The 14679-nt window shown below is 43.0% G+C and overlaps 1 protein-coding gene across 6 annotated transcripts in view; it reads right to left on the reverse strand.

The window, feature by feature from the left end:
- BACH2 (BTB domain and CNC homolog 2) overlaps positions 1 to 14679 on the reverse strand; it is a 145281-nt gene that overhangs the window by 79453 nt on the left and 51149 nt on the right. For all 6 annotated transcript variants that reach the window (XM_017742853.1, XM_017742857.1, XM_008640268.2 and 3 more), the window contains one exon: positions 4290 to 4440. The gene's annotated coding sequence lies outside the window, so the exon portion shown is untranslated. The remainder of the gene's footprint in view (positions 1 to 4289; positions 4441 to 14679) is intronic.

Consider the following 14679-nt stretch of genomic DNA (forward strand, 5'->3'; position numbering starts at 1 on the left):
CGAACAAACAAACCTTCGGCCAATGGCAACAGGCCGAGAGGTGTCACAGTAATTCGAGTTCATGTGGCATGCTACACTGCAACAAACACCGCTGTCCTTCGCTGCTGTTACCAGCTAAACATGAGCAGAGTGCTCTTCCTGGCCACACAGCCTGTGGTCATCGCGTGTGCCTGGGTGGGGATGCCTCCAACGCTGGGGTCTTGGTCAGAAACCTCCAGGAAGGGACACTGGCTCACCACCCGCACACATGTGCCCTGCCTGAAGCCACACCAGCGCTTTTCAGACCATACATTTGTCCAGATACATATTTTATTTTAGAAAACATACACATGCATATATATATAAGTTTTATAAATATTTAAGTTTCATTTTTATATATATACACACATCTGCACATATAAATAAAGTTATATTTAGTCATCAGATGTACTTGTATCAAAAGCTGTCCCCGGCCACTCAGCCTGGTTGAGGTACAGAGGCACTGATGATGCTGAGAAGCCCCTGATCACATTGAGGGACTGACACAGTGCTGCTGGCAGTGGTCAATGGAAAGGATGCCATGGGAGGCTGTAAAGGTCCCCGAGGTGGAAGACACTCCACACCCTCTGGTGGCATGAGGTACAGAGTCCTGATACGCCAGTACCATAAAATAGGTAACAAAGTGTCTTTGCCCCTGTTGAGAACAGCACTCCAACAGGAAAATGTACCAGAGAAATCATGAAATGCAGACATGGCCACATCTCTCATCCAGTAAGATAAACCTGCCAATGTCCTCACTGGTCCTGGCACTTGGGAAGAGGGTTTGGTACTGATAGTTAGGAGTGTTTGATAAGTCAATGTCCAAAGTGACACAATTTTGCCTTCAGAAATCTGATTTCCTTCTGAATTCTGTCAAGTTATCTGACCTTTAAGTGCAGATTTTAAAAAAGATACATTTTTCCCAGGCTGTGGTGGTAGGCAAGTGACAGACATTTAACCATCAATATCTGCATATTTAAAATTTTACATTATTTACATCTGCCTAGAGGTGGCCATAGGACAGATTTCAAGAAATCTTTCTAAAATTTTTTTTAATACTCCGAAGAACTCATACCTAGCGAATATGAAATTTTTGTATAGAAGTTTCTGACTTTTGGGTTGACTTATTTTTTCATCCTGTATAAAGCGCTTATAGGCATTTGATAAGCAGTACAAATCTGGTCTTTTTATGAGATGCAGAAAGACATTAATTGGGATGTTATTTTTGCTGCTTTTAGAGGAAAACACACAGGGCTAAAACAAAGCAGGAAATGTGAGCAGAGTATGGACACTGCTAGGAATAGTCACCTGCCTCCTCTAGGATGCCAGCAGCCCTGCCCCATGAGCTGCTCCAAGGCACAGCTCTGTACATTCTCTGTCATTCATGATTGTTTGGGATAACAAACGGAGAGAGCCTCTCAGCAGAGAGCATAGCTTCTCCCCAGCTGCTGTATTCCCACACTACAGTACACTCAGTCTAACCTAGCCAGGATTAATTCCCTGAGAACCTAGAGAAATGGGGTTTTTTTTTACTATCCTGGCACATGCACCATAACAGGGTTTTGCAATATGCTTCATCAGAATGAGCAAGGGACTTTCTGCTCTGAACTCACATATCAGTATTTTTATGGAAATTTTATCAATCAGCATCCAAGTAGTATTATAAAAATGAAATAATAAATGCACAGGGGGGAAGGCATACTTGCTTATCCCACTGTACCCTGGGAAAAGCAACAAGAACGCAGTTGTTGCAGCTGGGTCAACCCTGTGCAACTGCTCTTTCCAGCAGGGCTAATTAACAAGTGAAAGTCTGCTTCTTTCTATGGAAATTGCTATAACAAGGTAATTGTTACAAGCAGTCTGTCATCAAAAATAGCCAGACAGTGGGAAACACTGAGAAATCAAATAGGCAACGAGCAGCTTGCCCTCATGTCTACCTGTGCCGGCGTGGATCTGCACACACGGCGGGTGCACCCCCAGCCAACAGCCTGTGAGGTGGTGCATGGGTTTTCTAGGAGCTAGAGTACACACCATGTTTTAAAAATGATGCATAGCTCAAGCACATAACCACAGTTAAAAGAGAAAGAAGAAAGAAAAAAATGGAAAAGCACATATTTGATGATGGCTCCTATATCCTCACACTGGTTTTCAAGTTCATTTGGTCCTCAGACTTGATTTTGTTCCTTGAAAAGGAGACATGATCATACGTAGCACAACAAGAAGCAAGACAAAACTTCCTATTCACTTCTTGGAATGAGAGAGGCTTTTTCTCCCATTTCTGTCTGCTTTTTCAAGTCCCTCAACAAGGATGATATTTTTGAAGTTAGTTCCTCTGGAAGTGTTTTTAATAGTGAATTTGCAAGATGCCTAATGATAAGCTTTTCAAACATCATGAGAAAACCCTGCAAAAAATTGTGAATAAGCCTTCCAAACCTCATGGGAGTAGTGCTAAGTAGGACTAATGAAAAACAAGCTTTTTCTGCCTGCCTAGCTGTTACAACTCATATCAAGTCTTCTTCCCTTCAGACAAGCACTAAAAACAAATTTCAAGCCAGATCCAAAATTTTCCTGTCGTCAGACGATTCCTGCTAAAGGGGATTTGATTAATAACTGCACCAGATAATGCCAAACCCTAAAGGAAATGGCAACACTCTCCCTTTTTTTTTGGAAAATGAAATCAAACTCACACCCTGTAAGGCCTCTTTGACAGTGAATTCTGTTACTACCCAGACTGTCTCCACTGCATACGGCTTCACCATTGTTTTTTCTGATACTCATCACACCAGAAAAAAAAATTTCCTCTCTTTAAAAACTGAATTTCCATATGCATTAAAGAACACTGTCCTCCATTTGCAATAGACTTTTCTTGCTTTAAATAAATCTTCTAGCGTCACACAAGCAAATAAAGTACTTCAAAAAAAGGTATATTTCTAATGTAAAAGCTTTGGTTCCAAAACACTCATACTTTTTTAGAAGTAGTATTACAGATCAGTTTCTAAGATTAAAAATGGTGTTAGTAGGCATTCAAGAAAAACTGACCAGTAAGGAGTGCTGCTTCACTGACCTGTTCTGATTAAACTGCACCATATGCATTTGTCACTGCAGTGAACAAATACAGGCAGTAACATGCACAGTGCCACACTCTGAACCACAATTTTGTATTATCTCCTTTTGCCAAGCTGCTCTATACCACCATCTCAAAGATAAAAACCTCTAAACCACAAAAATATTTGCTTTTGTTTTAAAAATTAATGAAATTAGGTTGTGCTCTAGCCTTTTCCCAAACGCGTCATCTCTGGGGTGTCCCGTCCTCCGTAGAGCACGGGCCATCACATCCATGCCATCCTTACAATGGTCCAGAAGTTTCTCCTATCTCAGAACACAGAATTAGGGTTAGAACTGCTGACAAACTGCAAAGGGTTAAACAAGCTTCTCCCCGCTGATTCTATGTCAGGCTGTGCTACGGAATGTTTCACAGGAAGACTCAGCCATCACGAGATTAGGGATGAAATACATGCACAGCACCATAAGCTGCTCCCCCTCTTGGGAGAAAAATCAAAGCACTACAAGCACTGGGAACTACTACCCAGGTTGAGAAGATAGGAAGGGGTCCCCTCAATCTGCCCCTAGTAGATGAGTGCACAGCTTTCTTTACCCTCCCACAGTCAGGCGGAGCACTTAATTCCACCTGGAAGGAGCTGGAGGTAGCCATGAAGATCCTGCTGATGCTTACAGAGCCTTTTGGGGCAGCAGGCTGAAGGACAAAGCAGCACCAGGGCTCCTCCAAGGGAAATAGTTCAGGAACCCGAAAGGAGAAGGATGTGGATTTCATCATGTGAGAAATAGAAGGGTGCCTGCAGTCTTGTTGGGCAGGTGATGGCCTCCAAGCTCGCACGGAGCACGTGCAGCTTTGGCAGAGCACACCAAGGTAAGCGTACACGCACGTAGCCAGGTGCCGAGGAAAACAAAGCGCAGTTGGAGCAGTGGGGCGAACAGAGCTATTTTAAGTACTTCTCGCTATGGTTTACTGTAGTAGCAGAACACTTAGGAAAGCCGTCAAAATGACAATCACTATTTAGGTTAAAAAAGCAAGTAACTACTTCAATAACAATTTATTCACCACCTAATGTTTGCAGTTGAATTACAGCTTTTACAGTGTTTTTCTAAAGTGTGATATTTACTGCCTCCACCTTGCCTCCCCAAGATCTTTTTTCTTCTTTTTTTCCTTTCGTTTTTTCTTTAAATAGAAAGGAATTGGAATAATAACTTACATGTAACTTTTCTAGGTTCTGTGCTGGCTAAAATGTTCTCACGATGCAGGGAACAGGATCAATGGAGAAATTAAGAGGCTGCAGCAATCCATTAAGAAGTGACCCTCTAAAATTCTGTAGGGCAGTGCTCAGGCAACTCAGTTGTAGCAACCTAAAACAAAATAAAGGCAAGAGTTAAAAAAAAAATGAAGCACTGAATCTTCACAAACAGCTCTTTGTTTATTCCTTTGAATTCTAAAAAAAAATTGGGGTGTCTTTTTTATTAAATATAGATGGTCTTTATGTCAAACATGACAATTACTTTATGCCCATTTCACACTTCCTCCAAGCTTTAAGCTGTAGATACCTTCCAACAAAGACCATGCTTTGCTTGCATTTGTATAGTATGAGGCCTCTGAGAAGAACTGTTGAGCAGATAAACTAACACTTCTGTGATTATTTTACCAGATCATACCACAGATAGGTGCATCCTTATGCATACATACTAAGGAATTCTTTACTGTGATGGTGGTGAGGCACTGGAGCAGGTTGCACAGAGAAACTGTGGATGCTCCATCCCTGGAAGTGTTCTAGGTCAAGGTTGGATGGGCCTTTGAGCAACCTGGTCTAGTGACAGCTGTCCCTGCCCACAGCAGATGGGTTGGAACCAGATTAGCTTTAAAGCTCAACCTAAACCACCCTGTGATTCTATGAAACTGCACACCACACCAGAAAGGAGTTCCAACAAAACCAGCAAATTTATCTAGTGAGATTTAAATAATAATTAATACTGGATTTTGTCAAAGCTTTGCACTGATTTTATCAAGGAATTAAAGTTGGGAACACAAAATTTGTTCCTTTGTTTCTCCTTTTCTCTGGGGAGCTTCAGAGAAGAACCACCGTCAGCGTAGTGGTATCCCTGGTTGGTATCCCTGGTTGATGTGGTGTGTGCCATAATCCTGCAGCCACCCTGAAGCAAAGCTACCTGTCACGCCAGTCCATGTCAAAAGAAAACTGGAGAGACAATAAAATGTTCAGCTGCCCACAGGAAATTCTTTGTGCTGTCACGTCTGTGCAAGGGGCTCAGTCCCTGGAGGGGAGGCACTCCAGGATGGGGAAGGCTGGTGAGAGCAGGACTGGGGCCAGGGGGCTGGAGGAGGTGAGATGAAACCCCCAGCACCCAAATCCCAGCATCGCCACACAGCCCAGATCCCACAGTGCACACAGGCCCAATCCCAGACTCCGGAAAAGGCTTCCCCCATCTACCAAGGAAGTGGTCACACTCTGAAGTGGATGAGGAGAAAATACTTGTGGAAGGAGAAGTAATTAGCTTCAAGCTACAGAGGTTCTCAAGTCGAGGTTTTCAGGTCGCCAGCGCCCAACACTTTACTGTGTTCCTGGAAAAAAACGTTGGAATGCTTAACTACTATTTACTTGAGTAAAGTTGGCAACTGGGAGTGGAAAGGAAGATGGTTTTCTTTTGAACAGAAGGGGACAGCAACAGTACAAGCAGTGGCATGTATCTATCTTCACAGGATCACTGCAAAGGCTGTGTCTGCAGAATTACCACACACTAAAGCTAGATAAAGGGGGAGGTGAGAAAGAGGAAAATAAACCCCTGAAGTTTAGATTTTTTAAAAACGCCTCTTATTTTTTACAAACTTGCAAAATTAACTCTTCAGTAAAAAGATCTGGTTTCCCAAGAGATGTCTGCTATGTCTATTTGTGACCAATGACTGTTTATGACTCTGTAAAAAATGAAAAGAATAATAAAATGCAGTGAAAAGAAGAGAGATTTGGTGGTTATTTTTCTAAGTATGCTGTGCTGGTAAAAAAAGTTCAATATTTTCTGAGCACTGATCCTACTGCATTTTACTCCAAGTTTTGCAGAGAATTGGTTCACTTAAGAAAAGTAGGTTATTCCCTCTGGATGGCACCCTCCTAGATGGTTTACCAACAGAAGCTCAAACTCTTGCTACCTTTAAGGATTACCTAATTTGGTACTTGAAAAGAATCATGAGGCTATGCTAGGAACACAATGCTTGTGTCTCTTCAGTTTATACAGTTTTCTCCAATTGGGCATAACATTAATTGACAGACTGTAAGAGTACCAAATATTTAGGGTCCCAAATATACATTATCTAAATTGCCCATAAACCTGAAAATATAAACTCTAAATCTGTTCAGTCATAAATCACTGGGAGAACAAAAATAACTGTTGTTTACTCAATGGCCAAAGGACTAAAACGAGGCAAGGCTCTGTGTTTTCAAGGATAAGTTAGTTTCCTGAGCAAAAATTGCACTTGCCACAATGTATCAGAAGAAAAAGAGAAGAAACAGAAGTTGCGAATAGAGAAATAAGAAAAAAAAAAAGGGGCGGGGGAGGGAAAAGAAGATTTTCAGCACCACTGAAGCTTTTCTGAGAAGGTCTGATTGATGTTCACTGCTGTAGAAAGCATGAGGCTGCATCCCAAACATTTCATTCCCTTCTGCAAATGTCTCACTCCATACCTCTCCCCATGTCCCCCAGATATTCTTGCCCTATGCGGGATGATCCAGCCAGCATCAGGTTTTACACATGATCTGAAAGACTAAAGCAGGAATCTCTCTACCCAGGGGTCAGCTTAGGGTAGAATGAAACCTAACCCCTGTCCACGCTCAGCCCAAGGGCTTCTTCATGCTTTCCATTTGACAAATGACTTTCCCTAAAACAGGCAAATTATTAAAGGCAAAACTGTTACTACAGCTGCAAACTTACAGGAATACATAAAAATTGAGTTCATATGAAGAGCCAGCAGTGCACCTACTGAAGAGAAATTTCAGCACTTTAACATGCTGATCAGCCAGGTTTACAGCATCGGGAAGAGCTGGATCTTAGGCAGGGGAAGATGCACTCTCTGCTCCAAGGCTTGCTCACATCAAGGTCTCAGCTCTCAGCACAGACCTGCACATGCGGGACATCAGTTATAGGGTCATGGGAGGCCATAAAATCACTGTCCTACACCAGCTTGAAGACCCAGCTCCTGGAGTCTTGGAGGTTGCAAGAAAACCTTATATTTATTCTAAAAAAAAGCATCCCCCTTAACAGATTGCAAAGAAATCTAGAAAAATAACAATACTTCAAACTGCACTTTGCAAATCTGTTTGATTTTTTTAAAACTTATATTGTTTCACAACCTCTTGTACATTTTTGAATCAGGTTAACTTTTTTCTCCCCCTTTCTGATGGCTTCCAGTACCGACTGGCAGCTGAAATTAGCACTGAGGAACGCAACTGTAAAGGAAGACACACCAGACACCCTAACTGGCAGAAGAATGCATGAAGTTGAAAAACCATTTGCTTCAATAAAACACCTTCCAGTTTGGATTTCTGTTGTACAGAGAGAGCATTCAAAGGAGAGGTTTTGTTTTTAATAGAACTTTAATGCTTAAGAGGAGGAAAATTGGCAAGTTCTTCTGTTTGCAACGAACAAAACAAGAAAGGTGAATTGAGAAGGGCATGATGAATGTACCTGGGTATTACTCCAGTTATCATGAAAGATGTTTCAGACTGAAAATCGTGTAGTTGTGCTCAAGAAAACTGGAGATGCTGGGTGGGTCCTGAGGGAGGTGAACAACAAATACACAAGTGCGACAAATACATAGTGGGTGGTTTACCCTGATGTTCAGCATGGGTGGGTAAAATGAGGGCTAAGTAAAAGGAGCCACACAAGGTGACAAGTTGGTGAACTTCTCTCAGATGTGGACAGGAGAAAAAATATTTAAGGAACTCTGTGCACCTGCGAGCCAGGAGAGGTGAGCACAGGTGTGCAAACAGAGATGGTGTTTTCTGAAGCAGTGCCTCACTTGGTGGAGTGCAATGATGCTACTTACACAAATACGTGCAGAAATTGATCCCAGTGAAGTCAAGGATCCCTCTTTGTCACATGCAATACCATCAGAGATTAGCAAATGTGTTTTGTTTACGTTTTGTGTGTAATTTCTTTCTGGCTGAAATAGCTTCATAGGAACATTTGTAGCTTGAAGGGTCGCCTGAGGCTGGGAAGGCATTTGCAGTGTTCCTGACATCTAGTGCATGATCTATCCCTGAAATCTGTAAATTAAACCCAAGATGATATCGATACCTATGTCACAAAAGACACATGGTCTGCTTCACCCTCAGTGCATTTTATTTCCTCATAATAACCTGCGTAGTTCTTCCGAAGGGAGAGAACATGCTCATCCATCACTCCTGCTTCTTCCCACACGCACTGTTTAACCAGGGGCAGCCAAAACAGGAGTCAGAAGGACACAGCAGCTTCTTCCCCAGTGCCCAGAGGTGGGATGCAGAAAACCAACACAACCAAGGAGGTGTGGACCAGAAACAGGGAGGTACTCACCCATCCCAGGGCTGCGATAACCAGCTCTGCAGTGCATCCCTATCTGGGTGAGCTGTGTCAACAGTCAGAGGAGATGAGATTGAGCTGTTCCCACAGATGTGGGAAAATGGCAAAACTATGTGAGGAACCACTCTGGCTAGAAACTATGACTGAAGTCACCAGGAGAACCATAAAGACAACCATGGCTGGCTGGCTGGCTGCAGGGGAAGGCAGCTGCTGCTGCCCTGTGCTGGCCAGGGGAGTGCTCTGGAGTCTGCAAACTGGATTTTTACTAGCTACACTTAACAAAACCAATCAGGCTTAAACAGAAAACCTTCAGAGTAGCTGGGGAATGTGCACAGGGAGAATTTTCCACCCCTCTTTGTCCTCTGGTTGCAGTTAGGTCTGTGACACACCAATCAGGCAGGACTAGGAGAGGCATAAGGCTGTAGTTCAAGAGTATTGCCACAGGAACTTATGAATCTTTTTATGTAAATCCTGAATGATTTTCTCATTGGAATATACTTGACTTAAAGCCACCACCGAAAATATTTTATCTTGGGGTTATGACTCATGAAAGAATGGCTAGGTGTGAAAGGAAAGTTAATACATTCTGTGAGAAAAAAACCCTCCCCAGTAACCTTATGACACGAGTTGAATATTTATGTCCTATGCAGTAAAGCCAACAGCAAAAGCCGCAGACTAATACTTTGTGTCAGATCTGATGAAAATTCAGATACCTACCTTATTTCCCCTTAAGGGCTGGAAATTATGGTTAACACACATGCAAACAGGAGAAAATGAGATGGTGCAGTGATGAGGATGAAACTGCTGTCCCTTAGTCTGGCATGTTGGAAGATGATACCTGACTAGCCAGCGCTGGTTCTCTTGGACAAGGATGCTTCCCAGGTCATCATGAAATGACACCGCTCACTGGGTTAATGCTCCAGGACTCCTGACCCAACACACATGACCCACAAAAACACACACTTGCCACGCAAAAAAGATGTTCCCGTGTTGAATGATCATCACAGTTAGACTTTTACTGCTAAATTCTTTTAAAAACTGCAAATCGAGAAACCCGTTAACATCCAGAACGAAAGAACAGGCCACAGTCAACCACAAAAACTGCCCATAAGGTTCAGCATGTGGGAAAGAGATAAGTAAATGCTGCAAAAGATGAACAATATTTAAGTATTAACACAAATGTTTGTTTTGGGAAGGTTTATCTGGCATCTCTACCGGTTTTCCTCCAAGCTCTAATACAAAAATAACTACGTCTAACTGCAACTGGGAAGAGATGGCAGCAGCTCAACATTGCTCCCTTTTTTTTCCTCTGTACTCAGAAAAAAACCCCAACTGTCTTACAATGTTACACAAACTAATTTTAAGGTGATTTAGGATGAAGTCAGTCACACATTTGGAAGTTCAGAAAGTTCAGGCAGTGGTCTTGTTTTCATCAGCCCGTGGAATGAGGATATACGTGTGCAACATAAGGGCAGGAGAAACAGTCTTGCTCCAGCTGTACAGCTGGTCCCCCACGTTACAGCATGAAGTGAGGAAAATATCCTCTAGGTCGTATAAATTCTGGATGCAACAATTGCTCACCAAACTACGAAGAGGTAGATGTGTACATCCATGTTGATGGAGGTACACACCTACCCTAAGCCTGTGAAAACTAATAGGGCTGAAAGTGGGCAAGTGCTGCATCTCCCATGAAGGAGCTGCCTCTTAGCTTCTCTGTCTCCACCCCTTTCTCCAGGGGAAAGTCAAAAGACCCGAAATTGTTTTGTGGGTAACCTTCAGTGGTTGTTAAAAATACAAAAAGAGAAAGGCAGAATGGTGATGGGAAAGAGCTTCAAAAATATGTTCCCTCTTGGGTGAACTCAGGTCTGTTTAACAAGAAAAGCCAGAGAGGCCACGCACAGTAATGTTGAGAAAAAGGAAATGGTACTTCATTTTAGCCAGTCATAAATCTTACCAGTGAGCCTCTAACGGCAAACTGGCGAGCAGGGGAATTTTTATACAGATAATTAGTTGTGAGCTAATATCAGGTTTACTGTGCTGTACACTCTGTGTGTGCAACATGGTCTCAACCTGCAAAAACCCACACGAGGCTCTGGCTGCCTTGCTGCCGCTGACTTTGCCAGAAGGCGTGCAGCTGAAACTCCCAGAAACCCTTAGGAAAAAGAGGTGAAGATGGAAATGGATATTTCTGCTCCACAGAAATCTTGTCTGTAGCCCAGAAATATTCTTTTGATGGGGAAAAATGCACCATGTTTAAAAAACCACACCCCTCTGCTACAGGGGAGATGGACCAACAGGACACCTTGTGCCACCATTAGCACCCTCGTCTTCTGGGATACAGACACCATTCACAGATCCTGTAGAGCAGGCAGATGGGTCAGGAAAAAAGGTTTATCCATTGAAGTGAGTAACAAAACGTGGTGGAGGTAATTTATCAGCCAGAAAGAACCAGCTGTGAAGATGCCTCACAAGAACCAAAGTCAACGGGACATTCCCTCCACCTGTGCTGGGAGCAAGACAGCCCATCCGCCAGTGCTTGTTCCTCGACATTTTGCTCTATTTCAGAGACAGCAAGAGACTTGCACTAGTGACTGACATAAGCGAGGACTCCACCACACCTAATAGTCAGACCGCACTTCCAGTCTAAGAGAAGCCACTTTTCAGTTTCTAGATGAGAGGGAGTCCAGGAGACACATGGCAGCAGCACGCCGGGTATGCTAGGTGCCAGCAAGCATCCTAGCACTTGGGAAGCTACTTTAGAAGAGACCAATTTGGTCTAGATGAGGGGGTCTGGAAGCCTTCATCCCCAAAAGATGCCCAAGCTAGGAAATGGCCCGGAGAGGCCAGACAACTTGCAAAGAGACAGCTCGATAAGAAAAGAGAGCCCACCCCAGCTGCACAAGGAGCTTTGAGGCTACTGGTCCTCACAGGCTACCTTGGTGCTCCCTACCTGCTTTCTGCCTGTCCTCTTTTTTCTTTTTCAGCCCCAACCTAGTGCAACAGGACAGATACACCCATTGCTCGACCACACTCCTCTGCTGGCCCAAAATAGCTGGGGGCAGGTGGGGCTGGGGGAAGACCAGCTTTGTCTGCATGGGGTTAAAGCAGCAGGTCTTTTGTCAAAGGCTCAGTTTGCCTGCTACCCTATGTTAAACTGAAAGACCAATCTGTATCTACTGCGCTGCACTGCAATTATGGGGGTTTTTTAATCATTCAACCTAATGGTACACAGCTGTCACAAGAATCTTAGAACACATCACTGGCTCTCTTTGATCTGATTAACCAGATAAGGAACCACAGCCAAACGATATGAAAGGATGAGTCCAAATTTCAAACTCTCAGCCGAGCAAAGAATTTCATTCAAAGGAATGTGCAAAATGAGGAGGGAGGAGGCTCACAATGCAAATGAAGGTTTTATTTACTACTGATGTAAGAAGGTGAAATACTCTCCATTGTGTGGTTTAAGAATCAATGGACCCCAGCCTCAAAGTGGTGCAGATAGGTGTTATATCTGCTACACTAATCTGTGTGGATGCCAATATTTGTGTTATCCTTTTTCCAGACTGGAAATGAGGGGCTTTCTTCCACAGGGATGGCTTTTTATACTGAAGAAGCCTCCCTGTGATACTGAAGAGCTCCAAGGGCACGTCCCTCACATACCCAAACTGCTTCTGTTCAGCATGTTTCTTCAGATGGCATAGTATTTATTTTTTTTAAATTCAAGACAGCTTTGTTTATTTGCTTTTATTTCTAGCATAATGTTTACTATTCCAATCAGAACATTCTGTAATCTCATCTAAATGTTTTATTATTAATTGCTGCACCCCACACCCCGCCCTTAATAATTATCCTCGGGAGAGGTAAACATTTCAACATGACTTACTCTAGTTAAAGCCATGAATATGCATTATTTATTTATTTAGGTAAACAGTAATTAAGAAAAAATCACCAAACCGCCTTCTCTTTGAAATGAGCTCTACTTTACCAGCCTTGCCGTGGGAATTGCAAGTCTCTTAAACACATCTATTACTTTGTCCTCCTCCACCATGATTTACAATGATGGGCCTCAGACCACACTACAGCTGCCAGGAAAGCAGTCAGTCCTTACGCTGTCTGAGGCTGGGTGACAAGTCCAAAGCATCCAGACTCAGTCTCAAGGATAAGCAAGAGGTACCAAGATGTCAGCAGAGAAGAAAGGTGCAGGATGAGGAAAAGAATATTGCTATCTATCACTCAATACACTGATTTTTAAGTTTTTTCTCAGCAAGACAACCACTACTGACTTGAAAATGTTCATGACCCCCTTCTGCCCTCTCCCTATAGACAGAGGGCTATGTCCTGACAGAGGGGCTTGTGACCACTGAAGCTCCCCATGCTAAGCTGGGGAGCAGCCAGCCCCAAACCAAGGAGTTTTTGGTGCCAGAACAGTCAGATAGCCCCATGTGCCACATATATATACACAGCTTATGCACTGGGTAATAAGCAGCTGAGTGACTCCACTCAATTCCCCTGGTCTTCTTCCTCAGTATTACATTAACTCAAATATTACAACATCCCATCCTGCCTTATACTTCCACCACAAGCCATGACAGAATATGGCAGCACCACAGGCAATGAAGACACTAACAGGGCACCCAATTCTTTAAACCAAAAAATTAAGACACACCAAGATAGTCCTGACATGGCAGATCATCCAGCCTAAGGATCGCACCAGCACTACAAGAGAGGAATCGAAATATGTCCTAAAGACAAAGGGATTTTCACAGGTCTAAAACTGTTAGGTAAATAGATAAAACTGTGGTTGGGGCTTTGTTTCAGTTTTCAAAGCTAATTTCCGGCCACTGTTCAGAGAAATGCTTTGCATTTCCATTTCTGACTCACCTGCTTTAACAAGCGCACTCGCTGGAATTACTAAGCATGGGATCTCATGAAAACATTTCGCTTTCTGAATCAAAGTGCTTTTTTTACTGATGTGAACTTATCTATAAAGTTTACCTTGGTAACAACACTGGTGATGTGCAGGTACGAGTGCACAGTGCGATGGGTCAGAGGACCCTTCTCCCACTGGGCATCCCATGAAGGTAGCACGCTGACACCAGTGTCTCACATCCCCATCACAAAGTGATATGCGCTCCCAGAAACACATTCAAACAGCAGGTATCAATGAAAAGCATTCCTGAAAAGAACCTGTTATGAAACCGAAAATCGGAGATTGCCGCAGCGCTGTGCCCAAGTTGAGTCATCAGTTCCCTTTACAGCCTAATAATTGACACTGCCTTGATCAGAATGACTGATCTGAATGTTGCTTTGTGTTTGTGTGTTTTTGTTGGTTTTTCTTCTTTTTAATTAAAAAAAAAAAAAAATTCTTATGTAAACAAGCCGTCTGTCACCTTGCAGGAGTATTTGTATTCTTCAGATCATGGGAAACATCTGTCAGAACCAGATTTTGCTCTCCTCAGTCAACTTGATACAGTCTTAATCAGACTGTACTACAAAGAAACTAAAAACTGGTCTTGTTACAGAAAAAATTCGCTACCAACTCTCAGTGGAAGCACTGATTTTATTGCGCTTTCTTGGGATTAAATGCTGCAAAGATTATTAAAAGAGTTCCCTCCTTCCTCTGCGGGATCTCTCCCCCAAAGGAAATCCTGGGAATTTACATGCTGCTTTTCTCCTCTCTTTGTGCACTTTTCCAAAATTAACTACCTTCCAGGAAGAGATAGCTAGGAGAAGAATCAAGGTAAAGTGAAACTTCAGAGCATGCCGATTTCCCACCTTTTGACATGGGTACTCGGATAACGGAGTGATTCCCCTTCTGATGCTTTCAACAAATAAACGCTCCCACGCATCTGCATCCCGCAGGTCACACCTCCCCAAAATGATTCATTAAGTATTTTCACATCTTCTACATAGGGAAAGATCAAGTAAGGCTGCAACTGCCTCTAGCGGTGTTTTCTGAAGAAAAGGTGACACAAAATAGGGTGGTTGCTACTACCAGGATAAGGGTGATGTTAGACTGCCATGCTG

This window comes from Corvus brachyrhynchos, unplaced genomic scaffold (genome assembly GCF_000691975.1).
Source record: "Corvus brachyrhynchos isolate BGI_N302 unplaced genomic scaffold, ASM69197v1 scaffold87, whole genome shotgun sequence".
NCBI lineage: Eukaryota > Metazoa > Chordata > Aves > Passeriformes > Corvidae > Corvus > Corvus brachyrhynchos.